Source organism: Lagenorhynchus albirostris, chromosome 6 (assembly GCF_949774975.1).
Source record: "Lagenorhynchus albirostris chromosome 6, mLagAlb1.1, whole genome shotgun sequence".
NCBI lineage: Eukaryota > Metazoa > Chordata > Mammalia > Artiodactyla > Delphinidae > Lagenorhynchus > Lagenorhynchus albirostris.
Genome location: NC_083100.1, coordinates 995,083 through 1,016,222, shown reverse-complemented (window position 1 = coordinate 1,016,222; position 21,140 = coordinate 995,083). Strand labels below are relative to the sequence as shown.

Sequence of the window (21,140 nt, the reverse complement as noted above, 5' to 3'; positions counted from 1 at the left end):
GGGGGGGTGTCCCAGTCTCCACCCTCCCCCGAGGTACCGTTTGCGATTTGTTGTCTGGGGTGGGTGATGGTTTCAGCCTCGCCCTTGGCCTTCCTGACTGGCGTCTCTGACCCCAGAGAGGGTGTTGGTCATTTGCACATGTGAATCCCAGTTACATGCTTGGAGACCAGGAAGTGACGCCATTGCCCGCTGGGAGGCGGTCCTGGCAAGATTCCACTGTCAACAGCCTCCTGTGTCCCACCCTGGCAGGGCCCGTGAGGTCAGAGGTCAGTGTCAGCTCAGGACCTGAATGCCCAGTGGTTCGCAAACGTCTGGACCTCCCCTCCCTCTCCCTGAGCGCAGCCAAGGAGTAGAGGGCCTAAGGGCCAGGTGGGCGGGGGCGTCTGGGGGAGTCTGTTGTGCACACCTGCTGTCGGGGGAGGGTCCTTCCTCTTGGAGCCCGGCCACCTCTGCAGTCCGTGGGCCCAGGCCTGGCTCTCTCTGCCCTGCAGCTGGAGCTCCTTCATGAGTGACCAGAGGCAGCCTCACACCTGGCCCCCAGCCACCTGCCCTGTCACCCTGCTGTCCGTGTATCTCAAACCCCCGGACGGGACGAGACCACCACCTGTGCCCAGAGGCAGGCCCCTGTCACCAGGCGCAGTGGGTGATCCAGCTCCAAACCCCATGGTATCAACTCTTCTTGGACCTCGGAGGCGACACGAAAACAAGTTTGGGGTGCAGGATGTTTATAAGGGAAGGAGGGGAGGTCTGACACGTGCATCTGGAGTCCCACATGGGGCTTAAATGCAGGGTGTTTACACCCCGCCTGGCTAGGTCTCCCCGGCAGGTTACCCCGTGGGTGTCCTTAGAAGAGGTAGCAGAGCTTCGCGTGAGGACACGGAAGGCGGCCTTCTGAGAGCCAGGACGGGGGCTCCGCCAGGAACCAAATTGGCCAGTGCCTTGACCTTGGACTTCCAGCTTCGAGAATTGGGAGAAATCAATGTCTGTGGTTAAGCCTCCGAGCCTGCGGTGTTTTGTCCCGGCAGCGACCGAGACAGGCTGCTCCTGATTCTTGAGCCGCGGCCGCAGCCTTCCCTGGAGTGGACTTTCTCTCTAAGCCTCCACAGGGTGCGTGTGCTCTCTGCAGCCGCCACTGCCTTGAAGAGCTCGGTCCCGAGATCGGCTGGGGCGTGGAGGGGTACCTCCAGACCCACACGTCCCTGCCCAGCCCCAAAGCCCTTCTGCAGTCGGCCAGCTCACCCGATGGCCCTGCCTGGACGACCAGCTGTGTGCTGGACACCTCTCCCTCGGGCCAGCCTGGGGCTCCCTGCTCCACCGGGGCGGTCTGGGGAGGCCTCCGGGGGGCGCACTTGAGCTGGGCCACCGCGTCTGAACTCTTGTGAAACACGGATCCCCTTCGCTTCCCCACTTGCTTCGCTTCGAGGCGCCTCATTTACGTGAACACAGAGAAAGCCAGTGCACTGTCTCACCCCGTGAGGGTTCAGACAGGGGCCGCGCGGAGCGCCCCCCTTCCAAAGGGGCCTGAAAAGTAAAATGCTGTCAGCTGCCCCAACACCACTGGGCTCCCGCCCCGGGCAAGGCGCCAGGACCCCCAGAACCCCAGAAGGCGGGGGTGGGCCTTCCCGGGGCAGAGGGTGGACGCTGCCGGCTTCTCCGCAGGAGCCCGTGGGGTGACTCACGGTTCCCCTCGGCCAGACACCCTCGCTGTGCCGTCTGGGGAGAGTCCTGGTCCCTCGCTGGGTGAGGGCCCCGTCTGGGTCCCACGGCGGGGTCGTTTGAAGGCCAGGACCGCGGCCGCTGCAGATGGGAAGGCGCCCACCCCCTGGGCTTCTAGGCCACAGCTGGTGCAGCGGGCGCCGGCCTTGTTTACTCAGCCAGAGGAAGCAGAGTCTGGGCACTGAGAGGCAGGGCGCCGCCGGGGTGGCCTCCGTGCCCCAAGCTCCAGGCCGCCTCCTGCCGTCAGCCCCAGGCTTGCGCCAGCCGTACCTCATCCCTTCACAGCGGCCAGCCACCGGCCGACTGAAGGGGGCCTGCGCCAGGCCAGCCTCAGGAGCCAGGCAGGCGCAGATCCACTGCACACGGTCGCCTCGTAGCTGAGCCACCGCCAGCGCAGCTTCTGTCCTCTGGGCTCCAGTGTCCTCACCGTCCGGGCTCTGGCCACACCGACATGGCGTCCCGTGTCCGCGCGCTGGCCCTCCGGTTTGCCCTGGACCCCCGGGTCTGGATGCGTCTGCTCGGGTGGGTCCGGCGCAGCCCAGGTCTGCCGATGAGGGGAGTGAAGGAAGGGGCCTGCTCCCGGGGGTCTTCCGGGGTCTGAGCCCGTCCAGCTGCGGTGGCCGTGCCCCCTCCTGCCTGTGGTGGGACTCCTGATGCGTTAGAAACCTCGGGCCTTGTCTAATATCATGTCTGATGCTGGTCCCCAGGCCCAGTGCAGGATCCCCCGGGTTGAGGGGGACCGCAAAAGGCGGGGCCCCCGCAGGCTCTGGGACGGCCTGGGGCACCGGGGGCGCCCACTGCTGCCTCAAGCCTCCACTATACTGACTGACACAGACTGGGACCCTACTCTGGGCCCACCTGGGCTTCACGGAACCCACACCAAGCTGAGTGCCCTGTGCTGAGCCCAGGGCTGTGTCCAGGGCCAGGCCCTGCCTGGGGTCCCTGTTCTGTGGACATGCCACTGGGGGCCTCCCTCCCATGTGCCGTGGCCCTGGATGGCCCAGAGGGGCGGGCCAGGGGGTGTGCAGGTGAGGACGCCTCCTTTCCCGGGCTTTGCCAGAAGACTTTGCCCTGAACCATCTGCTTGAGTTTTGTGGTCAAATCACTTCCTGCTCCAGGCACAGCAGGCAGCGCCTCCTCGGTGGGACCCGAGTCCTGCTCAGCCCTGAGCCTGGACCTTCTCTCTCACCATCCTCCCTCCCTCCCTAGGCCTGGTCAGCTTGGGGGCGGCAGCGCTTCCGGGGTGAGTGTCGGGATCCTGGTGCTCTGAGAGCGATTGTCAGGGAGGGCGCCCGGCGGGGCAGGGTTCCCGAGCAGCAGGCGGGATGGGGCCGGAGTGCGCGGGCCTGGCTCTCAGACGCTCCAGGCCCTTTCTCTCTGTCTCTACGTCTCTGTCTCTGTCTGCCCCTCTCCGTTCCTAAGTAAGCCCTTTCTCTCTGTCTCTACGTCTCTGTCTCTGTCTGCCCCTCTCCGTTCCTAAGCAAGCCCTTTCTCTCTGTCTCTACGTCTCTGTCTCTGTCTGCCCCTCTCCGTTCCTAAGCAAACCCTTTCTCTCTGTCTCTGCCTCTCTGTCTCTGTCTGCCCCCTCCCTTCCTAAGCGAGCCCTTCCTCTCTGTCTCTACGTCTCTGTCTCTGTCTGCCCCTCTCCGTTCCTAAGCAAACCCTTTCTCTCTGTCTCTGCCTCTCTGTCTCTGTCTGCCCCTCTCCGTTCCTAAGTAAGCCCTTTCTCTCTGTCTCTACGTCTCTGTCTCTGTCTGCCCCTCTCCGTTCCTAAGCAAGCCCTTTCTCTCTGTCTCTACGTCTCTGTCTCTGTCTGCCCCTCTCCCTTCCTAAGCGAGCCCTTCCTCTCTGTCTCTACGTCTCTGTCTCTGTCTGCCCCTCTCCCTTCCTAAGCGAGCCCTTCCTCTCTGTCTCTACGTCTCTGTCTCTGTCTGCCCCTCTCCGTTCCTAAGCAAACCCTTTCTCTCTGTCTCTACGTCTCTGTCTCTGTCTGCCCCTCTCCGTTCCTAAGCAAACCCTTTCTCTCTGTCTCTACGTCTCTGTCTCTGTCTGCCCCTCTCCGTTCCTAAGTAAGCCCTTTCTCTCTGTCTCTGCCTCTCTGTCTCTGTCTGCCCCTCTCCGTTCCTAAGCGAGCCCTTCCTCTCTGTCTCTACGTCTCTGTCTCTGTCTGCCCCTCTCCGTTCCTAAGCGAGCCCTTCCTCTCTGTCTCTGCCTCTCTGTCTCTGTCTCTGTCTGCCCCTCTCCGTTCCTAAGCAAGCCCTTTCTCTCTGTCTCTGCCTCTCTGTCTCTGTCTGCCCCTCTCCCTTCCTAAGCGAGCCCTTCCTCTCTGTCTCTACGTCTCTGTCTCTGTCTGCCCCTCTCCGTTCCTAAGCAAACCCTTTCTCTCTGTCTCTGCCTCTCTGTCTCTGTCTGCCCCTCTCCGTTCCTAAGTAAGCCCTTTCTCTCTGTCTCTACGTCTCTGTCTCTGTCTGCCCCTCTCCGTTCCTAAGCAAGCCCTTTCTCTCTGTCTCTACGTCTCTGTCTCTGTCTGCCCCTCTCCCTTCCTAAGCGAGCCCTTCCTCTCTGTCTCTACGTCTCTGTCTCTGTCTGCCCCTCTCCCTTCCTAAGCGAGCCCTTCCTCTCTGTCTCTACGTCTCTGTCTCTGTCTGCCCCTCTCCGTTCCTAAGCAAACCCTTTCTCTCTGTCTCTACGTCTCTGTCTCTGTCTGCCCCTCTCCGTTCCTAAGTAAGCCCTTTCTCTCTGTCTCTGCCTCTCTGTCTCTGTCTGCCCCTCTCCGTTCCTAAGCGAGCCCTTCCTCTCTGTCTCTACGTCTCTGTCTCTGTCTGCCCCTCTCCGTTCCTAAGCGAGCCCTTCCTCTCTGTCTCTGCCTCTCTGTCTCTGTCTCTGTCTGCCCCTCTCCGTTCCTAAGCAAGCCCTTTCTCTCTGTCTCTGCCTCTCTGTCTCTGTCTGCCCCTCTCCCTTCCTAAGCGAGCCCTTCCTCTCTGTCTCTACGTCTCTGTCTCTGTCTGCCCCTCTCCGTTCCTAAGCAAACCCTTTCTCTCTGTCTCTGCCTCTCTGTCTCTGTCTGCCCCTCTCCGTTCCTAAGTAAGCCCTTTCTCTCTGTCTCTACGTCTCTGTCTCTGTCTGCCCCTCTCCGTTCCTAAGCAAGCCCTTTCTCTCTGTCTCTACGTCTCTGTCTCTGTCTGCCCCTCTCCGTTCCTAAGCAAGCCCTTCCTCTCTGTCTCTACGTCTCTGTCTCTGTCTGCCCCTCTCCGTTCCTAAGCAAGCCCTTTCTCTCTGTCTCTACGTCTCTGTCTCTGTCTGCCCCTCTCCGTTCCTAAGCAAACCCTTTCTCTCTGTCTCTACGTCTCTGTCTCTGTCTGCCCCTCTCCGTTCCTAAGTAAGCCCTTTCTCTCTGTCTCTGCCTCTCTGTCTCTGTCTGCCCCTCTCCGTTCCTAAGCGAGCCCTTCCTCTCTGTCTCTACGTCTCTGTCTCTGTCTGCCCCTCTCCGCTCCTAAGCAAGCCTCGTTCAGTGTCCCGTTTATGGCTCTTGTACCGTTGCTGAATTTCTTTTCTTCCCTGACGTGTAACAGATTTAACGGAGCTTTTGCTGCCGTTTGAAGTGAAGGGAAAAGGCACTTTCTTCCTGGGGACACTTGAGTTTTTATGACAACACGTGGCCCAGGACATGGCTGCTCCGTCAGAGGAAGAGTCCTTTCTAGTTGAGAGGACAAGCTTTGGGGCAGGCTGGGCCCGCCCGTCCCAGGAGCGCTCGGCTCTGCGGCTCTGGGGCCCTCTCCGTCTCCAGGGTTCTGGCCGCAGCCCGGGGGTGTCCAGTCTGTGCAGCGACCTTCAGGCCATTCCTCTCTGATCCCTGGCGAGTACAGGCTGCATCTGCCCAGACCGCACAGCCCCGAGTCCGGCCTGGGAGCCTGCTCACTCGGGGTCCCTGGGACCAGTGGCTGTGGAGGCTCAGTCAGGGGCACTCCTGTGCGGATTTCCTAAGCCTCCCGCCTCCCACCCCGCTGCCCCGCCCCTTCCCCCCACCCCCACCCCGACACACAGGGCCAGGGCCTGTCCTCAGCTGCCTGGGACACCTGGTCCCTTCACAAATCACCCAGGAAGTGAGGCTGCAGGCTGAGGAGCCAGCACTGGCTCGGGCTGGGCTGGGCTGGGGCTGCGCCGTCCGGGGCCAGGCCAGGTCCCCTGCAGGTTCTGGGGCCTGGGCAGATGTGATGCCGGGGTGCCGGGGCATACGTGTGCATGTCTGTGGGCTCAGCCCTCATCCCCCAAGCCCCATGGACGGGACCGCCGGCATCTGCGCTCCCTGTGCACCATCTTGCTCCCCTAGTCCCTTCATTCTGAAGCCCCTCTGTGAGCACGTGCAGCTCCAGGTTGGACTGTCTGCACACGGGTCACCCAGAGAGTCATGACAATGAGGTGATAGGTGACGCATGGGGGTGGCGGTGGGGCTGGGTGGTCTTCGACCAGCCTGGGGTCAGCCAGGTGCAGGGCAGGGGCTGGCAGAAGAGCCGGGCACCCTCAGAGAATGGAAAGAAGCTCTCTGTACCTGCAGTGCGGGGAGTGGGCTTGGGAACGAGGCAAGGGCTGAGGCTGGAGAAGCACGTGAGGGTCCCGAGGCCGTTCCGGGAGCTGGGGTCTCACGTCTTGGGCAGTGGGAGCCCCATGTGTGCCTGCTTGACATCTGTCTCTGGCTGGAGTCTCAGGAACGACTGGGGGGAGGCGACCAACCAGAAGGCTGCTGCCTTCTTGCAAGCGAGACAGGAGGGTGTCCCGGTGCGCGGGGACCGGGCGGGGGGCGCTGAGGGGAGAGGGCAGTGCTGTGGTCTGCTTGGAAAGCAAAGCCCGCAGAACGAGATGCTTCGTGCTTCCTTAATAGGTTTGGTTGTGCAGATGGACGTGAGGAGAACTGGGTGGGACCTTCCGACCCACGAGCATGGTGTAGCTATCCATTTTTGACAGTTTAATTTCTCTCAGCGATATTTTGTGGTTTTGAGCGTACCTGTTTTCCGTTCCTAGTTTGCTGAGAGTTTCTGTCATAAATGGTATTGAATTTTGTAAAGTGATTGTTTTGCACCTATTAAGAGGATTATGTTCTCCTTTATTTTATTAATATAGCGAATTATATTGATGGATATTCTAATGTTAAAATAAACCTTACAATCCTGGGATACTTGTGCATGGTGGCTTATTTGTTTTCTATATTGCTGGATTCAATCAGCTAAAAGTATTTTATTAAGGATTTTTGTGTCTATGTTCATACATGATGTTAATCTGTAGTTTTCTTGTAATACCATCTTTGTCTAGTTTTGCTATGAGGGTAAAGCTTGTCTTTGAAAATGTGTTGGGAAGTGTTCCTCCTTATTTATTTTCAGAAAGTGTTTAAGATTAGCATTATTTCATCCTTAAATGTTTGATAGAATTCACCAGTGACATCATCTGGGTCAGGAGTTTTCTTTGTGGAAAGGTTTTTAATTATAAATTCAACAACTTTAATAGATGCAGGCTATTCAAATTTTATATTTCTTCTACAAATTTTGGCAAGTTGTGACTTTCAAGGAATTTGTGAATTTCAACTGAGTTGTCAAATGTCTCTGCATAAAGTTATTAATAATGTTCCTTTATTATTATTCTAATGTCTGTAGGATCTAAATGATGTATCCTCCTTCATTCTTGATATTAGTAATTTATGGATTTTTTTTCTTTTCTTTCCTTTTTTTTTGAATTTTTAAATTTTATTTTATTTACTTTTTTATACAGCAGATTCTTATTAGTCATCCATTTTATACCCATCAGTGTATACATGTCAATCCCAATCTCCCAATTCATCCCACCACCACCCCCCTTCCACTTCCCCCCTTGGTGTCCATACGTTTGTTCTCTACACCTGTGTCTCAATTTCTGCCCTGCAAACCGGTTCATCTGTACCATTTTTCTAGGTTCCACATATATACGTTGATATACGATATTTGCTTTTCTCTTTCTGACTTACTTCACTCTGTATGACAGTGTCTAGATCCATCCACATCTCAACAAATGACCCAATTTCGTTCCTTTTTATGGCTGAGTAATATTCCATTGTATATATGAACCACATCTTCTTTATCCATTCGTCTGTCGATGGGCATTTAGGTTGCTCCATGACCTGGCTGTTGTAAATAGTGCTACAATGAACATTGGGGTGCATGTGTCTTTTTGAATTATGGTTTTCTCTGGGAATATGCCCAGTAGTGGGAGTGCTGGGTCATATGGTAATTCTATTTTTAGTTTTTTAAGGAACTCCATACTGTTCTCCATAGTGCCTGTATCAATTTACATTCCCACCAACAGTGCAAGAGGGTTCCCTTTTCTGCACGCCCTCTCCAGCATTTGTTGCTTGTAGATTTTCTGATGATTTCCATTCTAACTGGTATGAGGTGATACCTCATTGTAGGTTTTTTTTTTCTTTCTTTCTTTTGTGGTACGCAGGCCTCTCACTGTCGTGGCTTCTCCCGTTGCGGAGCACAGGCTCCGGACACGCAGGCTCAGCGGCCATGGCTCACGGGCGCAGCCGCTCCGCGGCATGTGGGATCTTCCTGGACCGGGGCACGAACCCACGTCCCCTGCATCGGCAGGCGGACTCTCAACCACTGCGCCACCAGGGAAGCCCGTTCTCATTGTAGTTTTGATTTGCATTTCTCTAATTATTAGTGATGTTGAGCAGCTTTTCATGTGCTTCTTGGCCATCAGTATGTCTTCGTTGGAGAAATGTCTATTTAGGTCTTCTGCCGATTTTTTTTTTTTTTTTTTTGCGGTACGCGGGACTCTCACTGTTGTGGCCTCTCCCGTTGCGGAGCACAGGCTCCGGACGCGCAGGCTCAGTGGCCGTGGCTCACGGGCCTAGCTGCTCCGCGGCATGTGGGATCTTCCCGGACTGGGGCACGAACCCACGTCCCCTGCATCGGCAGGCGGACTCTCAACCACTGCGCCACCAGGGAAGCCCTTCTGCCCATTTTTGTATTGGGTTGTTTGTTTTTTTAATATTGAGCTGCATGATCTGTTTATACATTTTGGAGATTAATCCTTTGTCCGTTGATTCGTTTGCAAATATCTTCTCCCACTCTGAGGGTTGTCTTTTTGTCTTGTTTATGGTTTCCTTTGCTATGCAAAAGCTTTGAAGTTTCATTAGGTCCCATTTGTTTATTTTTGTTTTTATTTCCATTACTCTAGGAGGTGGAGCAAAACATATCTTGCTGTGATTTATGTCAAAGAGTGTTCTTCCTATGTTTTCCTCTAAGAATTTTATAGTGTCCGGTCTTACATTTAGGTGTCTAATCCATTTTGAGTTTATTTTTGTGTATGGTGTTAGGGAGTGTTCTAATTTCATTCTTTTACATGTAGCTGTCCAGTTTTCCCAGCACCACTTATTGAAGAGACTGTCTTTTCTCTATTGTATATCCTTGCCTCCTCTGTCATAGATTAGTTGACCATAGGTGCGTGGGTTTATCTCTGGGCTTTCTATCCTGTTCCATTGATCTATATTTCTGTTTTTGTGCCAGTGCCATATTGTCTTGATTACCGTAGCTTTGTAGTATAGTTTGAAGTCAGGGAGTCTGATTCCTCCAGGTCCGTTTTTTTCCCTCAAGACTGCTTTGGCTATTCAGGGTCTTTTGTGTCTCCATACAAATTTTAAGATTTTTTGTTCTAGTTCTGTAAAAAATGCCATTGGTAAGTTGATAGGGATTGCATTGAATCTGTAGATTTCTTTGGGTAGTATAGTCATTTTCATAATATTGATTCTTCCAATCCAAGAATATGGTATATCTCTCCATCTGTTGGTATCATCTTTAATTTCTTTCATCAGTGTCTTATAGTTTTCTGCATACCCGTCTTTTGTCTCCCTAGGTAGGTTTATTCCTAGGTATTTTATTCTTTTTGTTGCAATGGTAAATGGGAGTGTTTCCTTAATTTCTCTTTCAGATTTTTCATCATTAGTATATAGGAAAGCAAGAGATTTCTGTGCATTAATTTCGTATCCTGCAACCTACCAAATTCATTGATTAGCTCTAGTAGTTTTCTGGTGGCATCTTTAGGAATCTCTAAGTATAGTATCATGTCATCTGCAAACAGTGACAGTTTTACTTCTTCTTTTCCAATTTGTATTCCTTTTATTTCTTTTTCTTCTTTGACTGCTGTGGCCAGGACTTCCAAAACTATGTTGAATAATAGTGGCGAGAGTGGACATCCTTGTCTTGTTCCTGATCTTAGAGGAAATGCTTTCAGATTTTCACCATTGAGAATAATGTTTGCTGTGGGTTTGCCATATATGGCCTTTATTATGTTGAGGTAAGTTCCCTCTATGCCCACTTTCTGGAGAGTTTTTATCATAAATGGGTGTTGAATTTTGTCAAAAGATTTTTCTGCATCTATTGAGATGATCATATGGTTTTTCTCCTTCAATTTGTTAATATGGTGTATCACATTGATTGATTTGCATATATTGAAGAATCCTTGCATCCCTGGGATAAACCCCACTTGATCATGGTGTATGATCCTCTTAATGTGTTTTTGGATTCTGTTTGCTTGTGTTTTGTTGAGGATTTTTGCATCTATGTTCATCAGTGATATTGGTCTGTAATTTTCTTTTTATGTAGTATCTTTAGTTTTGGTATCAGGGTGATGGTGGCCTCATAGAATGAGTTTGGGAGAGTTCCTTCCTCCGCAATTTTTTGGAAGAGTTTGAGAAGGGTGGGTGTTAGCTCTTCTCTAAATGTTTGATAGAATTCACCTGTAAAGCCATCTGGTCCTGGACTTTTGTTTGTTGGAAGATTTTTACTCACAGTTTCAATTCCATTACTTGTGATTGGTCTGTTCATATTTTCTATTTCTTCCTGGTTCAGTCTTGGAAGTTTATACCTTTCTAAGAATTTGTCCATTTCTTACAGGTTGTCCATTTTATTGGCATAGAGTTGCTTGTAGTAGTCTCTTAGGATGCTCTCTATTTCTGCGGTGTCTGTTGTAACTTCTCCTTTTTCATTTCTAATCTTATTGATTTGAGTCTTCTCCCTCTTTTTCTTGATGAGTCTGGCTAATGGTTTATCAATTTTGTTTATCTTCTCAAAGAACCAGCTTTTAGTTTTATTGATCTTTGCTATTGTTTTCTTTGCTACTATTTCATTTATTTCTGATCTGATCTTTATGACTTCTTTCCTTCTGCTAACTTTGGGTTTTGTTTGTTCTCCTTTCTCTAGTTCCTTTAGGTGTAAGGTTAGATTGTTTATTTGAGATTTTTCTTGTTTCTTGAGGTAGGCTTGTATAGCTATAAACTTCCCTCTTAGAACTGCTTTTGCTGCATCCCATAGATTTTGGATCATCGTGTTTTCATTGTCATTTGTCTCTAGGTATTTTTTGATTTCCTCTTTGATTTCTTCAGTGATCTCTTGGTTATTTAGTAACGTATTGTTTAGCCTCCATGTGTTTCTGTTTTTTACATTTTCTTCCCTGTAATTGATTTCTAGTCTCATAGCGTTGTGGTCAGAAAAGATGCTTGATGTGATTTCAATTTTCTTAAATTTACTGAGGCTTGACTTGTGACCCAAGATGTGATCTATCCTGGAGAATGTTCCATGCACACTTGAGAAGAAAGTGTAATCTGCTGTTTTTGGATGGAATGTCCTATAAATATTAATTAAATCTATCTGGTCTATTTTGTCATTTAAAGCTTCTGTTTCCTTGTTTATTTTCATTTTGGATGATCTGTCCATTGGTGTAAGTGAGGTGTTAAAGTCCCCCACTATTATTGTGTTACTGTTGATTTCCTCTTTTATAGCTGTTAGCAGTTGCCTTATGCATTGAGGTGCTCCTGTGTTGAGTGCATATATATTTATAATTGTTATATCTTCTTCTTGGATTGATCCCTTGATCATTATGTAGTGTCCTTCCTTGTCTCTTGTAACATTCTTTATTTTAAAGTCTATTTTATCTGATATGAGTACTGCTACTCCAGCTTTCTTTTGATTTCTATTTGCCTGGAATATCTTTTTCCATCCCCTCACTTTCAGTCTGTATGTGTCCCTAGGTCTGAAGTGGGTCTCCTGTAGACAGCATATATATTGGTCTTGTTTTTGTATCTATTCAGCAAGCCTGTGTCTTTTGGTTGGAGCTTTTAATCCATTCACGTTTAAGGTAATTATCCATATGTATGTTCCTATGACCATTTTCTTAATTGTTTTGGGTTTGTTTTTGTAGGTCCTTTTCTTCTCTTGTGTTTCCCACTTAGAGAAGTTCCTTTAGCATTTGTTGTAGAGCTGGTTTGGTGGTGCTGAATTCTCTTAGCTTTTGCTTGTCTGTAAAGCTTTTGATTTCTCCATCGAATCTGAATGAGATCCTTGCCGGGTAGAGTAATCTTGGTTGTAGGTTCTTCGCTTCCATCACTTTAAGTATATCATGTCACTGCCTTCCGGCTTGTAGAGTTTCTGCTGAGAAATCAGCTGTTAACCTTATGGGAGTTCCCTTGTATGTTATTTGTTGTTTTTCCCTTGCTGCTTTCAATAATTTTTCTTTGTCTTTAATTTTTGCCAATTTGATTATTATGTGTCTCGGCGTGTTTCTCCTTGGGTTTATCCTGTATGGGACTCTCTGCGCTTCCTGGACTTGGGTGACTATTTCCTTTCCCATGTTAGGGAAGTTTTCAACCATAATCTCTTCAAATATTTTCTCGGGTCCTTTCTCTCTGTCTTCTTCTGAGACCCCTATAACGTGAATGTTGTTGCGTTTAATGTTGTCCCAGAGATCTCTTAGGCTGTCTTCATTTCTTTTCATTCTTTTTGCTTTATTCTCTTCTGCGGTAGTGAATTCCACCATTCTGTCTTCCAGGTCACTTATCCGTTCTTCTGCCTCAGATATTCTGCTATTGATTCCTTCTAGTGTAGTTTTCATTTCAGTTATTGTATTATTCATCTGTTTGTTTGTTCTTTAATTTTTCTAGGTCTTTGTTAAACATTTCTTACATCTTCTTGATCTTTGTCTCCATCCTTTTTCCAAGGTCCTGGATCATCTTCACTATCATTATTCTGAATTCTTTTTCTGGAAGGTTGCCTATCTCCACTTCATTTAGTTGTTTTTCTGGGGTTTTATCTTTTTCCTTCATCTGGTACAAAGTCCTCTGCCTTTTCATCTTGTCTATCTTTCTGTGAATGTGGTTTTTGTTCCACAGGCTGCAGGATTGTAGTTCTTCTTGCTTCTGCTGTCTGCCTTCTGGTGAATGAGGCAATCTAAGAGGTTTGTGAAAGTTTCCTGCTGGGAGGGACTGGTGGTGGGTAGAGCTGGGTGTTGCTCTGGTGGGCAGAGCCCAGTAAAACTTTAATTCACTTGACTGCTGATGGGTAGGGCTGGGTTCCCTCCCTGTTGGTTGTTTGGCCTGAGGCAACCCAACACTGGAGCCTTCAGGCTCTTTGGTGGGGCTAGTGGTGGACTCTGGAAGGGCTCACGCCAGGGAGTACTTCCCAGAACTTCTGCTGCCAGTGTCCTTGTCCTCACGGTGACCCACAGCCACCCACTGCCTCTGCAGGAGACCCTCCAACACTAGAAGGTAGGTCTGGTTCAGTCTCCCGTGGGGTCACTTCCCCTGGGCCCTTCCCCTGGGTCCCTCCCCTGGGTCCCAATGTGCACACTACTTTGTGTGCGCCCTCCAAGAGTGGAGTCTCTGTTTCCCCCAGTCCTGTCAGAGTCCTGCAATCAAATCCCGCTAGACTTCAAAGTCTGATTCTCTAGGAATTCCTCCTCCCATTGCCCTAGCCCTAGGTTGGGAAGCCTGACGTGGGGCTCAGAACCTTCACTCTAGTGGGTGGACTTCTGTGGTATAAGTGTTCTCCAGTTTGTGAGCCAACCAACCAGCAGTTATAGGATTTGATTTTATTGGATTGCACCCCTCCTACCTTCTCATTGTGGCTTCTCCTTTGTCTTTGGATGTGGGGTATCTTTTTTGGTGAGTTCCAGTGTCTTCCTGTCAATGACTGTTCAGCAATTAGTTGTGATTCTGGTTTTTTTGCAAGAGAGAGTAAGAGCACGTCCTTCTACTCTGCCATCTTGATTCAGGCTCCAATACATAATCTTGTATTATGTGTGTTTTACAAAATGAGGATAAAGAGGAACACAGAGATCATCTGGCCACAGCTAGTAAGTAGCAAGCGCTGGGATTTAAAGTCAGTCTGTTTGTATCCAGTCTGAGTTCCATTGCCTCCAGCTGATCAAGGAGTGAATGATCCTTTGTCTGGATTTTTTTTTCTTGATCAGTTTAGCCAGAGGTCTACCAGCTTCATTGATCTTTTCAAAGAACCAACTTCCATTTTATTGATATTTCTCTGTTGTAATTTTTCTATTATATTACTTTTACCTTTTCTTATTTCCTTTCTTCTACTTACTTGGGTTTAGTTTGTTGTTGTTGTTGTTTTATAGCTTCCCAAAGTGAAATCTTAGATGAATGATTTTAGGCCTTTTCTCTTTCCCAGTATCAGCACTTAAAGCTACAAGTTTTTCTCTAAACACTGCATTAGCTTTATCTCACAAATATTGATAAGTTGTGTTTTCATATCAATTAGTTCAAAATATTTTCTGATTTCCCTTTGATTACCTATTTAACCTTGAGTTTGTTATACTTATGTTGCTTAATTTCCAAATATTTGGGCATTCTTTAGATAGCTTATATCTTCTGCTACTGATTTCTCATTTAGTTGTGTTGTATTTGAAGAACATATTCTATATGATTTAAATCCTCTTAATTGTTTTGAGACTTGCTTTCTGGCCCAGTATATAGCCTATTTTGGAGACTATTCATGTGTACTTGAAAAGAATGGGTATTCTGCTCTTGTTGGGTATGCTGCTCTGTGGACACCAGTGTGGGCAAGTCGATTGATGTCGTTCAGGTCTACTGTATCCTTAATAATTTTTTTCTCAGTTACTGAGAGAGGAGTGTCAAAATAACCTATCATAAGTGTGGATTTGTCTATTTATTCTTCTGAGTTGATCCTTTTATCAATATGAAGTGTCATCTTTTTATCTCCAGTAAGAGTCCCTGTATTGAAGTCTACTTAGATATCAATACAGCCATCCCAAATTTCTTATGATTAGTGTTTTCATTTTACATCTTCTTCCATTCTTTCACTTTGTTTTCATTTTTTGCTTTTAATCTATCTATTTGTTTAAAGTGTATATCATTTAGAGAGTATATTGTCACTTCTTGCATTTTTAATCAGTTTGATAATCTTTGCCTTTTAATTGGAGTGTTTAGACCAGTTATATTTAATGTGATTATTGATATGGTTGGGCTAGATCTACCATCTTGCTATTGTTTTCTATTTATCTCATCTATTCTTTGTCTCTTTTCCTCCCACTTTTGGATTGAGTACTTTGTTTCATATTCCATTCATGTCCTCCGTTGGTTTATTTATTATGCCTCCCTGTTTTATCTTTTCAATGATTGCTATTGTGCTTACAATCTGCATATTTAACTTATCAATGACTGATTAGATGTAGGAGGGAGTGGAAATTTGTGTGTTAAGAATGACACTCAAATATCTGGCCTGGGCCACAAGAGGGATCATTCTCTGAGATGGGGAACTCTGAAGGAAGATTACAGCATGGGGGTATGATGAAGGGGCTTGATGATGTGGTCAGTTCTGGTCAAGTTGCGCTTAAAGTGCTTGTTATATGTCCAAGAGAAGATGCCTTGTGGACAGTCCATGTGTGGTCCAGAGGTCTGGGCTGGAGCTGGCAGAGGGGTCAGGGGATAGGGGTGATTCTTGAATCAACAGGACTGGGTGAATCTGTATGGAGAGTGTGTGATGGGGCGAGAAAGGGCCCAGGACCAAACCCCAGCAAACCCCAAGTTAGGGACCCAGATGGAGAACAACAGGGATGTGAGAGGAGAGGCCAGAGAGGAAAGAGCAAAATAAGGCGAGTGCACCACCGTCTCAGAGCCAGAAGGGCAGTGGCCCAGCAGTTAGCCTGTGCCCTGGGTCCTGCGGCCAGATCCAGACAGCATGCAAGGGGGCCTCAGAGGCCATCTGAGGGCCTCCCCCTTACCTGTGCACAGGTACCTGGTGTGCATTAGACCTAGTTAACGTTTCATTAAAACATTTTAAAAGTAAAGAACTAGGGATAGTTCACCTCTGCACAGTGCTGCTGGGAGATGGAACAAGGTGGTCTGCCAGGGCCTGCTGGGTCTACGACATGGCAGCCAGAGGGCCCTCAGGGAGGATGCCTCTATGTGCTGACCATGGTGGGTCCCAAATCCCAGTGGCGGAGCAAGGAGGGGTTGGGAGAAGCAGACACTGTGCGTGCAGACGTCTTTTGTCTTTTGGGAGAACGTATGGGCCTGAGGCACTTACTGTCCTCTAGCCAGGCTCTGCAGAGGGCTGGGCCCCCAGGGGAGGCAAGCAGTCAGCCAGACCCAGGCCAGGCTTCTCCAGAGGGGGAAGTGCAGCGGGGGGAGCATCGCAGCACCATGGCCGACAAGGGGCCCATCCTCTCGGCCGGCAGCACTTCCCTGGGGACGGGTCTCACGAGTTGTGTCGTGCTCTGTCCTGCTCCAGAAGCTGCTCTTGCAGCCAGCCCCCCCCCCCACCCTCTCCGGGGCACGTTCCGCACGCCCCACCCCTCTCCTGGCCGCTTATCTAAGCAGGAGCAGCCCCAGCAGCTTTCCACAGCCCTGCAGTCTGACCAGTCTGCCCCAGTACTGACTTCCTGGAAGTGCAGCCCCACCACATGGGGCTGTGCAGACTGACCCTGACCTCAAGCAGGAGACCAGCTGCTTGGCTCAGGGGCTGCCAGAGGGCCCTCAGCAGATAGTGGGGGGAAACGAACAGCTGGTGGATGGGGTGGCAGGCCTGCTGCAAGGGGCCCAGAACGGGCAGGTGGGGGAGGTAAGAGCAGAGGTTCGTGGCCCAGGTGAGGGTGAGCAGGTGCGAGGGTAGGGCCCATGAATCTGCCCTGAACTGCTGTACATATACGTGTATGCATGTATACATATATGTGTATGCATGTATCTGTGCCTGTGATTGCGTCTGTGTGTCTCTGTACGTGTGTGTGTCTATGTACGTGTGCATGTGTGTGTGCGTGCACGTGTATGTACAGGCATGTGTGTATACATACATGTGCATAGGTGGGTGGGGTGCTTGTTAAGTTGGGCTCGCCCCAGACAGACTGGCTGAAACCAGCCTGAGCTAAAGGCTGGCTGCTCTTAGGGAAGGGGGGAAGGGGGAAACCCCTCGTGGAGAGACAGGAGCCTTTCAAGGGAGACGCGCCCCCTCCTGCTCTGAATCCAGCTGCTGACTTTAAGGCAAGGATGATGTGTGCTGGGCACACACTTGGGTTGCTCTCTGCCCATTGGACTCCCCAGCCCGAGGTCGTCGCCGGGAGCAGGGCCTGGGAGCTGCTGTTGGGCAGTGGGGGCCCCTGCAGGGGACTGGCCACCTGGTGAGGAAGGAGGGCGGAGAGTGGGCAGGGGATGCCCGGGTGGGGCGGCGCTGGCCGGGATGGCCATCTCTGCTGGGAAGGGAAGCCCGAGACCAGGTGGGATGCTGGCGCTGGAGGGCCGCCCGGGGACGTGGAGTCCCAGGGGGGGCTGTCATGGGGCCAGCAGCTGCCTTCCAGGCAGAGAAACCCTGGGCAGAGAAAGGGGAAGGAGACCCTGGAGCAGGCAGGAACCTGCGGTTGGAGCAGCACCATGGCCCACCAACCGCCCCTGCGGGAGGGGTCCCGGGGTTCAGGGCAGGTGACGGAGCGGGCGGCCTGGGAGCCGCCCCAGAGGAGGCCCGATGGGCCGTCAGGCGCCCCTGCCCTCAGCCAGCTGGGAGAGGACTGGACATCCCTGGCTTGGCCTCTGTTGGGCGCCAAGGGGTCCCAGGGCGAAGGGAGCACGGGGGTAGGAAGGGGCTGCAGAGCATAGGAGGGTGGAAGCGGGGTCTGTCTGGGGGCACCAGGGATTTACGAGGGGGACTGGGTGGGGGAGCTTGCAGTGAGAGAGTAGTGGCGCCGGGACGGCCGGACGCCAGGGATGCCCGTCCCAGGGCACCGGAGTGCGTGCCCTGGACCCATGGCCTCTGTCCGCCGGGCCCCTGGCCTGTGTGGTGGTCACAGACGGAGGGACATTCCAGAGCCTGGAGAGCATCTGCCGCGCTGGCGGGCTGACCAGAGGGCCACAGGCTCCCCGCCCCGGATGTGCCTGCTCGTTCCTGGAAACAGGGCAGCCATCCTTGCGCCGCTCAGAGCCGGCCCCCCGCGGGCTCCCTGGCCGGGTGGGGACCGGGTGGCAGTGGAGGCCAGAGGCCGAGGGCAGGCATGCGGCGTGGCCGCCACGTCCTCCCTGGTGCTTCCAAGCCCGGTGCCCTCCCTCTCTGGCTGCGTCCCACTGACTCCACCGTCTGAGGGGGAAACACGAGCCCGTGCGGGTGACACAGTGGGCGTCCAAAGGTGGCCCGTGGGAGCTGGCCTCCCTGTCCCCCGCCTGCGGCACAGCCAGGCCCCGAGGGCGGCTGCCGGGCCTCTGGTACCCCCTGCCCTCCTGCCCACACCCCTCCCCGCTCAGCCACATTTGCTGAGGGGGTGAACGAATGAGCGAACGGGGGGCAGGGTGAGCAGGGCGGGCCTCAGAGGCCACGTAGTGGCTTTGTGGAAGGACAGAGGTGGCAGCCGCAGGGGCAGGGGCTGGAGGCCTTCTGCGGGAGGGCCGCTGCTGGCCGTGGTGGCATCTGCCGCTGAGCCAGGCGGGGCTGGCGGGCAGGAGGCGGGGTCTAGGAGGGAGGCGGGTGGCAGAGCTGCCGGCTGCCGCGCGTGCCCCCGGCCAGCGGGCAGTGCACGGAGATGAGTCGTGGGTCGTGCCCGAGGCCCTGCGCTGGCGGCCGGGTGAGCGCCAGGCTTGGCACAGGGCAAGTCTTGGGTTGAGGGCACCTCGGGCCGAAGAGCTGGACTCGGGCAGGCAGCCCCTCCCGCTCCACGTGCCCTTGCTGACCGGCCGCCTCATCTGCCCACCTAACGCAGACCCTTCCCCAGCCACGCACCTGTGTCTCTATTTTTATAAACTTTATTACGGGAAGCTCAGCTGTATATCAAGGTAGGGAGTCTAGTACAGAGAACCCCAGGTCTCCTGCCCCATGAGGATCAACTCCCCGGCTCCTGTCCAATTCCAGCCACTGTGTCACCCCAGCCAGTGACACTTGAGTGCGCTTCCAGCAGACAGGAGGCCAGCCAAGGTGCCAGGAAGGCGCCCGAGGACAGAGGGCTGATTCCTGGCCTCGTCCCCTTGCTGGCCGATTCCCAATGTCCAGTCACAGAAGGATGCCTTCCGCAGGTGGCTCTCCCCAGGTGGCGGGCAGTTGGGCCTGCGAGGCCCCATCTGGCCGTGCCTCTGGTCTGTGGATCCCATCGCCGGGTGCCCTGAGGGGCTGTGAGGCTGTGGGCAGAGCCGGGGACCTGGGCTCATCCATTGCCCCTGAGAGAGAGAGAGAGAGAGAGAGAGAGAGAGAGAGAGACCGACCAACCTGCAGGGAGACAAAGGGAGTGAGGCTGGGAAGAGCCAGGCCGGGGGGTGGGGGGCAGACCCAGCAGAGAAGGGCTCCTAGAGGCCAGCGGCTGCTGGGTGAGGGGACGGGGGGACGGTGCCGGAGAGGATGGGGCGAGGGGGCAGCCCGGACCGGAAGGGTCTGTCCCCTGCCTCTCCCGGCCTTCCTCTGGGGAGCTGAGGCTGGTCTGATGGCTCAGGGGGCACCCAGGGCCCAGGGCCTGCGGGGGAGAAGCAGCCCGCCCAGTGCGAACAGGGCCGGCAGCGGTTCAGGGTGCGGGGGCTCGAGTGGCTGGCATGAGGACCCGGGACAAGGCTGAAGGGACTGGGAGGAAGAGCGGGCGGCCCAGGGCAGGGCTGCCGGCCAGCGGGAGGAGGGCGAGGGGGATCCTCTTCCTCCCCCGAGCCGTGTCCCCATCGCCCGCAGTTTCCTGAGGGGTGTGCTCCCATCCTCCTCCACTCCCCGCGTGGCGTCCTGCAGTCACCCCCGCCTTGCCCCACTACGGTGAGAGCAGGGGCAGATGACAGGGCCCCCAGGCTGGCTTTTGGCCAAACCAGCGGGAGGCGGGAGGGATGTTTCCCAGGCCTGGTTTCCGAGAAGAGGGGAACAGAAAGTACCTGCCGTGACAGAAGCCCACGCCTCCTCTCTCAGCCTCGCAGGGATGCCAGGCCCAAGGCTGAGCCCAGGGCCCACGGGCCCACGGGCCCACGGGCCCACGCCATCCCGGCCAGGCGCCTGGGCCAGGGTGAGGCGGGTGAGGCGGGTGAGGCAGGTGAGGCAAGTGAGGCCTCGGCCCGGCACATCTACGAGGCCCCACAGAAGTCAGTAATCAAGATAAAGGCTCCTTCGGTGCAATATTTCAGTACACCAGAGATAATGCAGAATCCACGAGAACAGAGAGTCAGCGTCTACTAGATTAAAGGCAGGTGGTGGGCCCGGCATTCCTTTGCCTCAGGCCGAGAGGCGCGATGGAAGACCAGCCTCCACGGCCCGCCAGGCTCACCGGCCTCCACGGCCCGCCAGGCTCACCGGCCTCCACGGCCCGCCAGGCTCACCGGCCTCCGCGGCCGCCAGGCTCACCGGCCTCCGCGGCCCGCCAGGCTCACCGGCCTCCGCGGCCGCCAGGCTCACCGGCCTCCGCGGCCGCCAGGCTCTGGAGGTGCCCGGTGCGCGGGGTCCCCCTCCGCCTGCGCCAACGGCCACATCTCCCTGCGGGCAGTCCAGCTGCCCCGTCCGCCCAGCTGTGCTGGGGATCGTGCAAGAGAGGCTGTGGCTCATCTCCAGCCTTCTGTCCCGGAGCCCAGGCAGGCGTCGCGCTTCCATCTTCCAGGAAGCCCCTCCCCCTCTCCACTCCTCCCACCTCCCAGGTCCAGCTCCAGGGCCTCCTCCTTCAAGAAGCCTCCAGGTCCTGACCTGCCCTCTGTGAAGCCTCGCGATATGACTGCACGCTGCCCCGTGCTGGGTACGCCCACCTGGCCATGGCCCCCGCCCCCGCCCCCCGCCAGCCATGTCCAGCACGCTTGCCCACGCGTGGGGCGGCGACGGTGGGCACAGAAGAGGGGCAGACCGTAGTGTAGAGTGAGGTCGGAGTGGACACAGAGTGTATGTAGCCTGGGGAGGACAGCCTGGGTGGGTCAAGGCCCTTGGCCAGGGGCCACACTGCCCGGCTCAGGACACCCCACCTGGGTGTCCTCAGGGTCCTTCGTCCTCTTTCTCGGCCAGGGTCCTGAATCCCCCACTCTCAGGGCTTTGTCCCCTCCTTGACCCTGACCGCAGGGGCCTCGCTGCCACCCGAGGTGAGGAAGCTGGGGCCCGGGAAGCAGTGAGGTTCCCGGGTGGCGGTGCGGTAGGGGCCCTGGGCCACGTCCAGAGCCTACGCTGGAGTGA

At 53.4% G+C, this 21,140-nt stretch overlaps 1 protein-coding gene across 2 annotated transcripts in view; it reads left to right on the top strand.

Annotated features, from left to right (window-relative positions):
• The window catches only part of GPR35 (G protein-coupled receptor 35), a 36,949-nt gene that overhangs the window by 7,746 nt on the left and 8,063 nt on the right, over nucleotides 1–21,140 (top strand). Inside the window, exon 1 of one of the 2 annotated variants that reach the window (XM_060151657.1) lies at nucleotides 2,889–2,959. The exons of the other annotated variant lie outside the window; for it this stretch is intronic. The gene's annotated coding sequence lies outside the window, so the exon portion shown is untranslated. Of the gene's footprint in view, nucleotides 1–2,888; nucleotides 2,960–21,140 lie in introns of those variants that run through there. 2 annotated transcript variants of the gene reach the window in all.